Source organism: Euprymna scolopes, chromosome 1 (assembly GCF_053919585.1).
Source record: "Euprymna scolopes isolate OS-2025 chromosome 1, ASM5391958v1, whole genome shotgun sequence".
Classification (NCBI taxonomy): domain Eukaryota; kingdom Metazoa; phylum Mollusca; class Cephalopoda; order Sepiida; family Sepiolidae; genus Euprymna; species Euprymna scolopes.
In genome coordinates, this window is record NC_136482.1 from 116,119,712 (window position 1) to 116,132,735 (window position 13,024).

At 34.5% G+C, this 13,024-nt stretch overlaps 1 long non-coding RNA gene across 2 annotated transcripts in view; it reads left to right on the forward strand.

Moving 5' to 3' along the window:
- LOC145267546 (uncharacterized) overlaps positions 1–12,783 on the forward strand; it is a 332,078-nt gene extending 319,295 nt beyond the window's left edge. For both annotated transcript variants that reach the window (XR_013864848.1, XR_013864852.1), the window contains exon 2: positions 10,492–12,783. This is a non-coding gene — a long non-coding RNA (uncharacterized LOC145267546). The remainder of the gene's footprint in view (positions 1–10,491) is intronic.
- The last annotated feature ends 241 nt before the right edge of the window (positions 12,784–13,024 follow it).

The window sequence follows — 13,024 nt, forward strand, 5'->3', positions numbered from 1 at the left end:
CTTTTTAATAAATTCAAGTAACTTTTTTAGCTTCTGCCTGAAAACCCTGGCAACAATATATGGACGATCCTGAGGGTCTTGCCCTTGAAGACAATTTTCTGTAATTTCTGTCCACTTTGGATTTGTTGTGAACGTGATGAAGAGGTCGGCTCGGCCCATTCGCCGAACATATGCCATGGCATCACTTTGACGCTCAAACATGTATCGAGGGCCTCCTGTATAAGTTGCCGGAAGTACAACTCGTTGACCAAACTGTTCTGGATTCCCATCCTCCCTAAGAATTGAATCTCTCAAGTTGCTATAATTGTCAGCTCTCAGGGTCTGTTGCTCACGCCTCAGGAACTGTAAACGTTCTGTTTCAATCTTGCAGTACACATCCACCAGCCATTGTTGAAATTGCCTTCGGTACCAGAGAAAATAGTTTCCAGGCCGAGTCATTAAATGGTACGAATAAAATTGCTGTTGGGTAACTTTTCGCCCATTGGATGCCTTCATGTAGATGTTGTAAGATGGAGAACCATAGGGGTACATTAACGGGTACATTAAAGTATCGTAGAGGGGATGTAGTTCGGAGATCCATTTTAATGTATCATTTCTAAAACGCAAGACAATATCCCGGTTAGCTGTTGGTTCATTCTCCATTAATATTCCAATCTCATACGTTGTTGTTGGAGCATTGAATCGCCGTGGATGCTCTTCTTGCGGCCTTCGGTCTTCCCTTATGACAACTTTATGTTCTACCAAGTGTTCTTCTTCAATCCTCTCCTTTGTTGTTTTCAGCTGACAAATAAAGCTGTTGTTCTCATGTAAAAATTCAGTCAGACTTTGGAGAATGTCTCTATTGAGTCTACTGTCACGTCCCCGATTATGTAGTTCCTCTTCCAGACTATCCAAGAAGTAGACTTGAATAAACTTTGCTGTTTCATCTTCAGGTGGTAAAAGACTCCCAATCTGGTGGCAAACCTGGCCTCGAATTCTAAAAGAAGGATTCCACCCATGTACTGCCGCAATTTTGTGACCAAATGATGTCATTGCAAAACAATTGTTATAACAGCGTAGATTTTGCAGAAAATCTTTAGAGATGGGACCATTGCCGGAGAGCAAATCTTGAAGCAACTGAGGCAGTGGTGGAAAGCTATCAAGCACAACTTTGCCAGAAGAACAACAACAACCAGGGGTTTCTCCTTTAAATTTTACAGCTGAGCAATGTTGACATACTTTGTCCATTTTTCCTATATCAGCTGTAGTGAGAGAGTCATTTTTGTTGTAGAGCAATCCTTTTCTATTGCAGTGTTCTATTTCATGGTGTCTCAAAGCAGTCATTCGTTGTCTAGCTGCCTCGTTTTCTGTCAATTGCTGGGGAAAAGTCATACTCTCTCTCCATGCAGCCTCTCGTTGTTGCCCTTGGTATAGGCGAAAGCTTCGTTGGGTTTCCGATTCATTCTGATGTCGTTGAGCCACTCTCAACTGACCTTGTGTACGTCTACTTACCTCATATAATTCATTCGATCGTAATATTGCTTCTCTTTCCAGTGCATATCTTTGCCTTTCTTGAATTTCATCTTGTGATGAATTTAACCGCCTTACAGCATGTCTAGTTCTGTCAGCTTCACGTTGGGTTTCTCTTTCCAAATCTGACAGTCTTGCTCTCCTTTCTCTTTGACGTATCCTGTTAAGTTCTAGACGTCTTTCTCTATCTGAATTTTTTTTCATTGGAGCGAATTGCAGCAACTCTTAGTCTATTAGCTTCCAATCTTTCCATTCTTTCTTCCTCACTTTCGTTTCTACTTCGTTTGGGTGGCATAATTTCGGTTTTAAACGGAATTGTTTAACGATATTAATGATTGTAAATTAATTAAGCGTAAAGGAAATGTATACTAACTGAAATGGACGAACTATAAATAATATTTCTGAATAGTACAATTATAAACAATTATATTGTACCTATTTACTATGCCTCCCCACGGGACAGAGTTAGACACCAGGGTCGTTTTTTAACGTGGAGAAAAGGTACAAAAATAAAAATTGTCTCAGTCGTGAAGGATTTCTCCTCCACCGAAAGAGAACAAGAAAATGAAGTGCAGCATCTGAAGAACAGATACTACACTTTGATCTTGACCAAAAGGAATGAATAAAAGCGACCTACGTGTGACTCATTACTTCCGGGTGTAAACGTCACAATCTAAAAGTAATAATTAAAAAAAAAAAGTAAATGTAAAATAAATGTAATACCAACTTAGGTTAACTAAGTAAACAGTACAATTAAAACAGTTCTATTAAAACAAATAATTACTAAGATCTAGGTAATTGTTAGTCTCATTGTTATGGTTTTAAAGAAAAAAATGTGTAAAAAAAGTTCTGCTTTTGTGTGTACGTGTATTTCTTTTAAATTACATAACCTTTTTATTTTATTAATTATATCTCTTTTAAATTTATATATTTTGTTAGTAAACTGGAAGAAATTCAGTTGAATAAAACCTTGTTCGTGTTCTTTACGTTAAACTCATATTTTTATAAAAGGTTCATCCGGTTTAAAGAAAGCGCTAAGTTTAAATAAGACTGGAAATAACTAATTCAATATATAAATAGAAAAATGAAATAAATATAAGCTTTAAGTCTTAAGATAGTAATAATCAAAATGTAATAAATTATTTGTAGTTCAAATCTATGATAAGACAGGCTTTCGAAATAGGCTCGACCAGAAAGATTAAATTGGAACGAAATTATAATCTCCGTGCCATTTTCAAAACAACCCCACAAAAGTAACGATATCCTGCAGTTGGTTAAATGACAATGGTTGTAAGAAAAATGTAAAAGAAAATGCGCTTATCTGTTTATTTTGACCTGTTTTATTTAATTAAAAAAACATTGGCTATAACTGGAAAAGAGCGTTATGTTTTGGGGGTTGTTTAAAAAATAGAATGGAAATAAAGTTAGTTCCGTTTTACTTGTCTTTAATTGCGGCAAGCGCTAACAAAATCGAAAAATCACTGTTTACATTCGAAATGTTAACTTTTATAGGTTTACAGGTTTGCTGACAAGGCTGGGGGTGTTTAATACAATTATTTTACTAAATTGATTTTTTTCATTTAAAAATAAAATTATTTCTTTTTTAATAAAGTTTTATTTTAAAATATTTGTTTTTGTTTATTTATATAAAATTACGATAGTTGAATTGTATTCTTTCAATTATATTGGCAAGTAAAATATAAAAGATTAAAACGGAACGAAATTGAAATTTCCATTACATTTTCAATACAATCCCAAAACATAAAGCTTTCCTCGCCAATGATGTGTTTTGATAATATACGTAAAGTGAAATAAATCGAATATAAAATTAAATGAAAATATATTAAATAATTAAATGTTAAATAGATTTTGTAAATAGTACAGTTGAAATGATTAGAATATTTCCAATATGTAATAAGGTCGAGGTAATTAGTTAAAGAGATTTAATATAATGTGATATGCAAATGAGCATAAGTCATTCGATATGGGGGTGGTTTGTAGACTAGTATATAAAGAAATTAGGCATAGATTCTTATGTCTCCTTTAACAGAAACATCCTAAAATGGGTTCTAATGTTTCTCTACCAGGAGAGATCTACCCTCTTACCTCCTTTATATTTCGTTGATGATGGAGATCTGTACACACAGACAGAAACACACGAACCCTATTACTTTATAAAAATATAGATATATATATATATATAAAGAGAGAGAGAGAGAGAGAGAGAGAGAGAGAGAGAATCAATCCAGTCCATGGAGATAGAAAGCGTGTTAGGCGTACGTACTGTCTGTTGGCTCTTGCCCCACGCATAGTAGCAGGTGACGTGATGCGCGCGGGATCGCGCGCCCCGAAAACGACCGTTTCAGGTCGGAAGTCGAATTGAAAAAGGGGGAAACAGTTTATGTCGCTTGCTTTTATAGCTGTTTCCGGTGGTCTTTTGCGCATGTGTGGATTTCCTTTAAAGGGGAAGTGACGTTGCCCATGAGTGCGTACATGTGCGCGTATGTGTGCGCACATGTGTGTACGTTAGCGTGTGTGTGTATGCACGTGAATGTGAGCGTATGTATGCGAACGTGAATATATCTACGTGTGTGTACGTGCGCGCGTATGTTTGTGTGCGCGTATGTGTATGACAAGAAAAATGGCTTGAGATGTGAACGCGTGTTTTTGTGCGAGACTAGAAGAGCTCGTACAATTTCCCCTTCCACGGAAAAAATATGCAATGTGTATATATATATTTTTTTCTTTCTTTTTTTAAGTAATGTTTTGGACAATTGACTTTTCGTCCTGTTTTTTTTGCTGTTGATGTGGGTGTTTAAAAACACCGCCAGAAACGGAGTTTGTTCGTAAAAAAGTATTTACTTACGCGTGGAAAACGCGTTTACTCTTTTTTTAGGGTGACATTTGTTTGTTTGTTTTTTGTTGTTGTGTGCTGACATGTGCAACGAGTTGCTTGGACAGTGAAGTGAATTGTTCGTTTGGAAGGAAAAGTTTTGTTCGCATTGACGTGGTGTGTCCAGTTGACGGTGTCTTCGCAAGTAAGTCTGCGGTAGTGTTTGTATTGTCTGTACGAGCGCTAATTGCACATTCGTTCGTGTTGATCGGTAGTGTCCAGTTGCCGGCTGTCAACGAAACTTCCAGTTGTGAGTTTATCAGTGTGCGTGGTGCATCTCAACCCGTATTGTTGATTCAACTTTTTTCTCTGTGTTAATAGGGATGACCTGTAATTGTTTCTTTGTTGTTGCCTCTGCTGTGCGGAAGAGAATGTGTATAGGCCTATGTGCTTTTGCTCCTCGCGTTTGTTGCAGGGTAATGTCAGAAAACCGCGAAAAATATTTGTCGAGCTCGAATTTATCTTTATATTTGGTATGAAGTTAACAGCTCCGTGTTTATTTTTCTGCCGAGTCTGACGAGGGGTTCCATCATTGTAGTTCACTTGTTTTTCTTTGTTGAAATGTTCGTTTTTTGTTTTTATCAAATAAAACGCGCGTCTCGCTTAAAACGATTCATTTAAAAATAGTAGGGCCACCATGCGTGTTCGTTTCACGTCAGTCGGTCGCCAGTTTATTGTGGACTTGTGGCATTGAAGGAAATGCGTGTTCATCTCACGTTCGGGTGTCACCAATTTGTGGAGGACTTGTGGTATAGAAGGAAATGCGTGTTCATCTCACGTCGGGTCACCAATTTGGAAGTGACGTTGCCCATGTGTGCGTACGTGTGCGCGCATGTGTGCGTACATGTGTGCACGTTAGCGTGTGTGTGTATGCACGTGAATGTGAGTGTATGTACGCGAACGTGAATATATCTACGCGTGTGTACGTGCGCGCGTATGTTTGAGTGCGCGTATTTGTATGACAAGAAAAATGGCTTCAGATGTAAACGCGTGCTTTTGTGCGAGACTAGAAGGGCTCGTACAAATGCCACACACTTCACACCAAATAAGCACTACTTAAAGCAACTCATTAAACACATACGGATAAGACGAACAGCTAAAACTTGTTTAATTAGCAAGAGCTTGTTGAGTATAATAATAATAATAATAATAATAATAATAATAATAATAATAATAATAATAATAATAATAATAACTCGTTCACTCCACAGGTCTCTATCTTCTATGGCCTTAGGAAGATCTTCAAGTTGTAAGTTAGTGTCTGCTATCAATAATTTTGTGTACGGCTTCAAGGGTCTTCTTACGTCACCGGTTCCTTTTTAAGGACGCCACACTACCACATCACTGAAAACCTCATTTTTTCTTCTGTAGAAATGCTCGGTATACTGTGTTCTTCTTTCTCTTATTACGGAAGAGATCATGGAAAGCCGACTATACAGACGGCTAATAGTTGCGTGTGTTTTCCAGCTTAAACCCGGAGCATTCTAGTGTACGTTCTATCTAACTTACTTTCAAGTTTTTTTTTTTTTTTTTTTTTTTTTTTTACAGAGAGTCAATGCTCGTGAACCATAAAGCAGCACCATCTGAACTTTGGCTCTGAAAGGATTTTCTTGGTAGGTTTCGAGGAGGCAGATTTCTATATAACTCCCAGCCGATTAAATGCGTTCCAAATATTGGCTATTCTGACGTAGACGTCTTTTTTCAGTAAATAGGACTTGACTGCCGACATATTCAAAATTATCCCCTTATTTGAGTGGTGTTCTGTCTAGTGTTTCAATTGGGTCATTTAGTGCAAGACATATATTCTGTTTTAGTTGCGTTTGTATGCAGTCAAATCATGACAGCTGACTCTTTCAAGATATGTAGCAACTTGACAAAATTCCACCTGAAGTATGAAAAACCGGTAAGTTTTTTTTTTTTTGTTTAATGAGCTCCTGCCGTATTATTGTAACAGAGTGTGCAAAAGCAGTACGATTAGGTCATGGACTGAAGGTTGAATACTGCCCTTCCTAAAGTAAGGAGATTTCAGTCAGAAAAATAATTATAAAGACATGTCATTTACTACAATAGCTGAAAAAGTATACAACGGGACGTTCATTGAATACAACCGGAAGTTGAAGAGATGCTCAGAACAAATCAAAATGCGTTCATAAAAAGCCGCTCAACAATCAGTTAAATTTCGACTGTTAGAAGAAATATTGAAGTAGTGAAAGTAAAGCCACTACCGGCAACACTGCTGTCTAACTACAACAGTAGTGTTGCCGATAGTTGCTTTTTCATTTTTCGAAAGCTTTTAGTTCGGTTCAAAGAGAAAGGATGAAACGTATTTTGTTGACATATGGCATCCATGAAAAACTCATTTCAGCCATAATGATTCTATATAAGAATACTAAAGCCATGGTGCGCTCTCCGGACGGCGACACTGACTCCTTTGTAATGAAAGCTAACGTACTACAGGATGATACTCTGGTTTCATTTTTATTTGTGATCTGTCTCGATTACGTACTGAAACACTGTTGATCAATATGAGAAATATGGACTTAAAACATTGTCTCCAACAAGAAGCGGTCCTGGATATGACCTTAAACTATATCCGATGGTGAGCTCCAGCTTGCGGGCTCTGGGGAGTGTGGAGCCACCCTTTAATTGCCATTTCTCCCAGGTCCACTTTGACCCGGAGTGGTAGTACCTGTTAGGGTCCCAAATATGGGTTAAATAGAAACTGACTTGCAAAAAACAAATATATTCTATTAAAAATTTTTTCTTCAAAATCACCGGATTCGGCATTAAATAACCTGAAAATGAAATGTTAATCTGCGTATGAAATGTTAATCTGTACGAACTGCGTTGTAAATTTATGTACTGAGCGTTGATGACCTATTTAATAACCGTACGTTGTAAATATATCGAATGTGTTTTATGTGTAATATGTGTTGTTAATTTAAGTAATGTGATTTTATTAATTGATCCAATATGCATTAATTCATCGACGGTATCAATTAGGTAAATTGAGCAATTTAATCGAATCTTTGTTTACATGGTTCTGTAGTATGCGTCGCTATCCATTAGGCCACATGTATCGAACGGATACCATAATAGTCAGTTCGTTGCCTCTTATAATAGAAAAGGTCCATACAATCTTAGCCAGAATTCTCCAGCAATTTTCGAGATAAAGTATTGACAAATAGAGAGATAAACAAAGAAATATGAGTTTTTCCTCTCTCTTCCCCCCTCCCTCTATTCATAATGTTTGTTTTTTTTTTGCTAAAAACATTTTCTCTGAAAAGATGAGTCATGAATTTTAAATCCATGCGTTAAGGAAAGAACTTTAAATTTCGTGTATTACTTGCTCCAAATAATAATTTTTTGTTTAAAAATTCTATATTTTACAGCAAAAATATACATCGTACAATTCTTACTTTGCTCTACCTTGTATATTGAAGCTTGCATTATCTTATATAAACATATTTCCTCTCAACAATATTGTGTAAGACTAACCCTTACTCCACAAGATAACAAGATAAATTACTCTGTGATTTAACTCATTTTATATATATATATATATATATATATATATATATATATATATATATATATATATATAAAGCTGAACGTCTGTGTGAGTGTGTCTGGTCACGAATAGACTCCTATATGGATGACTATTATAGAAAACTAATCACATATAATGACAGAAGATGTTTCGAGACACATGAATGGGTATGTTTGATCTGGCAGAATGATTATTCATTAAAATTGTGGGGTCTGAGTACGCGCCTGGTCCTCACATTATGGAAAAAAAAACGTTTACGTTTGATATAGATGCACATAATAATACTTTGATAAATATGTTTTAACTTAAATAGGGATGGTATGATAAAATTGTAGGGTTTGCGTTCGCGCCTGGCCTTCATAGAAAGGAAATAGGCACAAATTTTAATGAAGATTTTTCATATCTATCTACGTAAGTATACTTTGATAATTATGTTTCAGTTTGAAGAAATATGTTATAATAAAAATATGGGGTGTTCGTTCGCGCCTGACCTCCATAGAATGGAAATATATCACAAAGTTTAACAAGGTTTTTTAATATAGATCCACAGAATATTGTGATAAGCGTTTCAGTGTGAACAGGTATGGTATAATAAATTATTGGGGTTCATCTATTTTATTTTCACTTTCATCATATTTTGCTTTGGTTTTGATACCCCCAAATTCGAAGCTATCTCTTTACAAGCCTTCCTTTTTATAACCTATCATACTTTCATAAATCAAAGTCCATTTTCTGTAGGCTGTTTTTGAACCCAGTCAACGACAGGTACTTTTACTAGTATATATATATATATATATATATATATATATATATATATATATATATATATATATATATATATATATATATATACTCTAAAGAAGATTGTAATAAAAAATGCAAAAAATAAAAATAAAGAATGCAGTTTAAATTCCCGGAAGGAAAAAAGAAAAGTTAATTTTAACTTATCGCAGTCTCTGCACCTACATAATCCGACTTTTTAAACGTTTAAAAGAGAATGAAAAAAGGCCTTAACTAAAGTTGTTAAATAGAAATAGACTTAGCACTTGCATAAGCCGATTTCCTAAAAGTATTCAATTTTAAATCAGAATAAAACTACATAAGGATGAAAAGAGAAAACCTTAACTAAAAATCTTGTAAATAGAAAACGGGGATCATCAGCTGCTTACCATGTAGCTGTTTCGGAGATTTAAAAAACAGGACAGCTGTTAAATACATAGCTCTCCAGTAGATAATACCACTTCCCCAATAAAAAATATAAAATAATAAGGTTACTATTTTTACTCATATATGAAAAAAATAGAAAAATAAAATAAAACAATAACAAGATGAACTATTAATGATAAGTTTAAGCTTGCAAGATCCATTCTGCGACATGTTTACCAGCATATAAATGCTATAAGAGTAAAAATGCATAAAAGCAGCATATAAATGCTATGAGAGTAAAATTGCATAAAAGCAGCATATATATATATATATATATATATATATATATATTTCTGTAGAAATATATTTTCTTATTACATATCAATCCTTATATAAGAAGATCAATGTAATTACAGAGCAATATAGAGAATAAATTGCAAAAAGTTATATTCCAAAATATGTGATGTTGATCATCTTATAATTTATTCCTTTAATTCAGTTGAGTTGCATAAGTCAAATGAATTAACCGAATTAAAGGAATAAATCTTAAGATGGCCAACTTCATGAACTTTGGAATATAATATTTTTATCATTTATTCTCTGTCTCTGTCTCTGTCTCTCTCTCTTTCTCTCTCTCTCTCTCTATATATATATGTGTGTGTGTATGTGTGTGTGTGTGTGTGTGTGTGTGTGTTGATAAACGAATAACAATATAACTATATTCCAATACCTAAGATTTTTTTTATTTTAACAATCAGTTCGTTCAGCATATCAAAATTTCGGTACATTTTCAGACCTGTTTCGTTTACAGAGAACAACCAATATTTTTATGTTAATATTAAATTATTCTTTACGTATACTCTTCAAATAAAAACGGAATTTTTTTATCATAAATAAATAAGAATGCTCATATAATGTTGAAAATGAGGCATTCAGAATAATTCACATCGTTTGTTTATTTAGATTACCATCTTTGTTGTAAATGTAAATCTCTACATATTTCTATTTTCGTATGGGTTAGGGTTAGGATTATTTCTAATAGTCCCGTCAAGCTAGCTGATGTTTTAGCTGAACCTGAAACAAATACCTAGCAAATGTTTTTAACTTGGAGATTAGGCATGGATAACCTCTCTTTCAGATAAAAATGTTTCCAACAATGAAACTTGCTGAAACGGGACCATCTTTGAATATTGCTGCTGATTCTAGCCTCCTATCTCTTAACTCAATTACTGTAAATTAATCTTCAAAAATAACATATAGAAATGTGAAATTGGATAAAACCAACAGTTTTCATAAAGTTAAATATAATTTTAGCTTCTTATGCTTTATTTTTGTCTTTTTTAAAAAAATTATTTCCACAGGAGCTTAATATTCTGTGATATTTTAATTTCAGGTTGGCCAAAGTGAAGTACCAATAATTATGGATGCTGAAAAGTGTGCTATTTGTAACAATGTACTGTCCAGTAATGGAGAAACATTCATCCTCAACCAGAAGGGAATCGATTCCATTAACAGAGATTCCGAACAACGTGGAGAGAAGATCATAATTCAGATTGGTCAACGTCTTCACAAGTAATACAGACAGCGTTTGATCAAACCAAATACATAAAAATAAAAAAAGAAAAAAAAAAACCCGTAAAAAACAGGTCCCACCATGATGAAATGTCATCCTGTGCAATCCGCTGTTTGTCTGTGTTTTACGTTAAGCATTATTGTCTTTTTTGTGGTCTGGAGCAAAATCTGAAAGAAAGCAAAGCGGTGTTGATGTTTCCCATGGAGAAACTATTGAGTTTATGGACAAACTTTTATTTCAGTAAAACATTCCTAAGGCAGTCTTTTTTGCTGATGCTTCTAAAAACAAAACCTAGGTGTAGACCAAATGATTCAGAGAGAAAGCAAGCATTTCTGAAAGTTGCTATTTATTTGCAACACAATGACGAGGAGCAATTCATTATTGTCGATATTGTTACATAAATAAAGGAAATTCTCGAGGACACTAGTTTTAAACCATACAGTTTCTTATACATCGAATCTCCATTGCTAGACTATTTCAAAGACAAAAGTATTGTGACTGAAATTAATGGAAAACCTAATGTTGTTAAATTGTAAAGTACAGGAAAATGTATTCTCCATTAATTCTCTGCACAAAGTCGCTCAACAGACATTTTAGAATTTAAGGCCGTTAGAATCATAGAGACGGTAGCCAAGCTTATCAAGAATGACATTAAAAGCATCCAGATAAGTTCAAAATATTACCCGTTTAAGAATGATCTTGAACGGGATGCAGTTCTTAAATATGTTCCTAAACATTGTTTATTTTTCTAAGGAAAATATTTGCAGGCAAATATAATGATTTTAAACTTGCATCAATAGGTCAAGCAATAATGCAGGCTGTTAGAACCAGAGCTCTACGTGAACATTTACAGTTTGGTTTAGCAGTTGAAATGCATGACTAATTTGATTGAGGTTCTTAATTGACATTCTGAATAAGCATGGCTTCCCTTGGAAGTCAAGAAATTCGAAAGACGTGCTGGTCTTGTTCATGGCACTGAAACCCCCTCCGCTGTTGAAAATGTGGACCATAATGTAAAGAGTATTGATGGATTCAACATATTCCACAGCATGGGTATCATAGTATCTTCAACATCCATAAAGGTTAAAGCAAAACCAATTCCAAGGAATCAGCTCCTTTCAGAATAAATAATAAGGGTTGCAAGGATCAACATTAAGTACCTAGGTTCACAGCACACCAATAAACCATCAGTGACACTTAAAAAGCCCCAGGCTAATAAGGTTGTCGATTCCACAGCTAATGTTGACATCCTTCGGGTGGTTTCACTAATTTTACATCCGTCCAGACCCATATTGTCAGGCCTTATGCAGTCAGTACACAAAGACATATATACTAGGAAATCAGCAACAGCTTTTTTTGCCAATGATCGATATTGACCATGATAACCCAACCTGCGTGTACGCAAGGTTATGTTATATTAGTGATTTATTAAGCAGGTGCTAATGCGAAGCATGAAGACATCTGGAGGTCTTACTCATGGCAGAGGAATGGACGAAATTCAACGATTCGTTCGGATGCTATCACTGCCAGCGTGCGCTGAAATCAAGTTTAAAATGCAAGAACATGCAGGCATTCGTTATAGCACTCGTGACCAGCACCAGGAAGGTACCTGCCACTAATACGAAACTAAAACTAACCGTAACGTTTTCGCAAGGTTGTTACGTCCATAATATAAATATAGAAACAAAAATTGGAAAAAAATTTTTTTTATAAAAAATCATCTATTGGGAAATAAAAGAATAGCAGGATCTAATTTAGGAACCCAATGAATGGGATATATTTTAATTTTTTTTTTAAATGGCTTAGGGTTCCCTGTAGAAACTTCCAATAACTCTGTTCTTAAATAAGGATACGAAAATTAGGCGATACATTAATATTTAAATGGGCTTTTCCGTAACCACAGACAAGGTAAATGTTCCTTTTCCCGTTAAGGATTTTCCACTCTTTTCTTTCTATTAAAAAAATGCTCCACTGCCAAACGTGTGTTTATTCATAAAGTCTGAAGAAAAGCTGGTTTCTAAAAATTTTCAAACGGTATAATGCTTGAATTTTCGAACTGGACATTGAAACAATTGTAACATGAAATTGAAATACACTTTTTGTTGCCATCAACACCTTGTTTTGACGTCTTGATTTTGCATACATAGTATATTAATGCTCAATTATGAAATGTGATAATTTTGTAGCTTACTCCTTAAGTCAACAATTTTTGGCTTAAAACCCATCATTGGTATATGAAAATTTACTGAATTACACGAACTCAGTATATTACATATACGTCTATATATATATATATATATATATATATATATATATATATATATATATATATATATATTATGTGTTTGGGGAG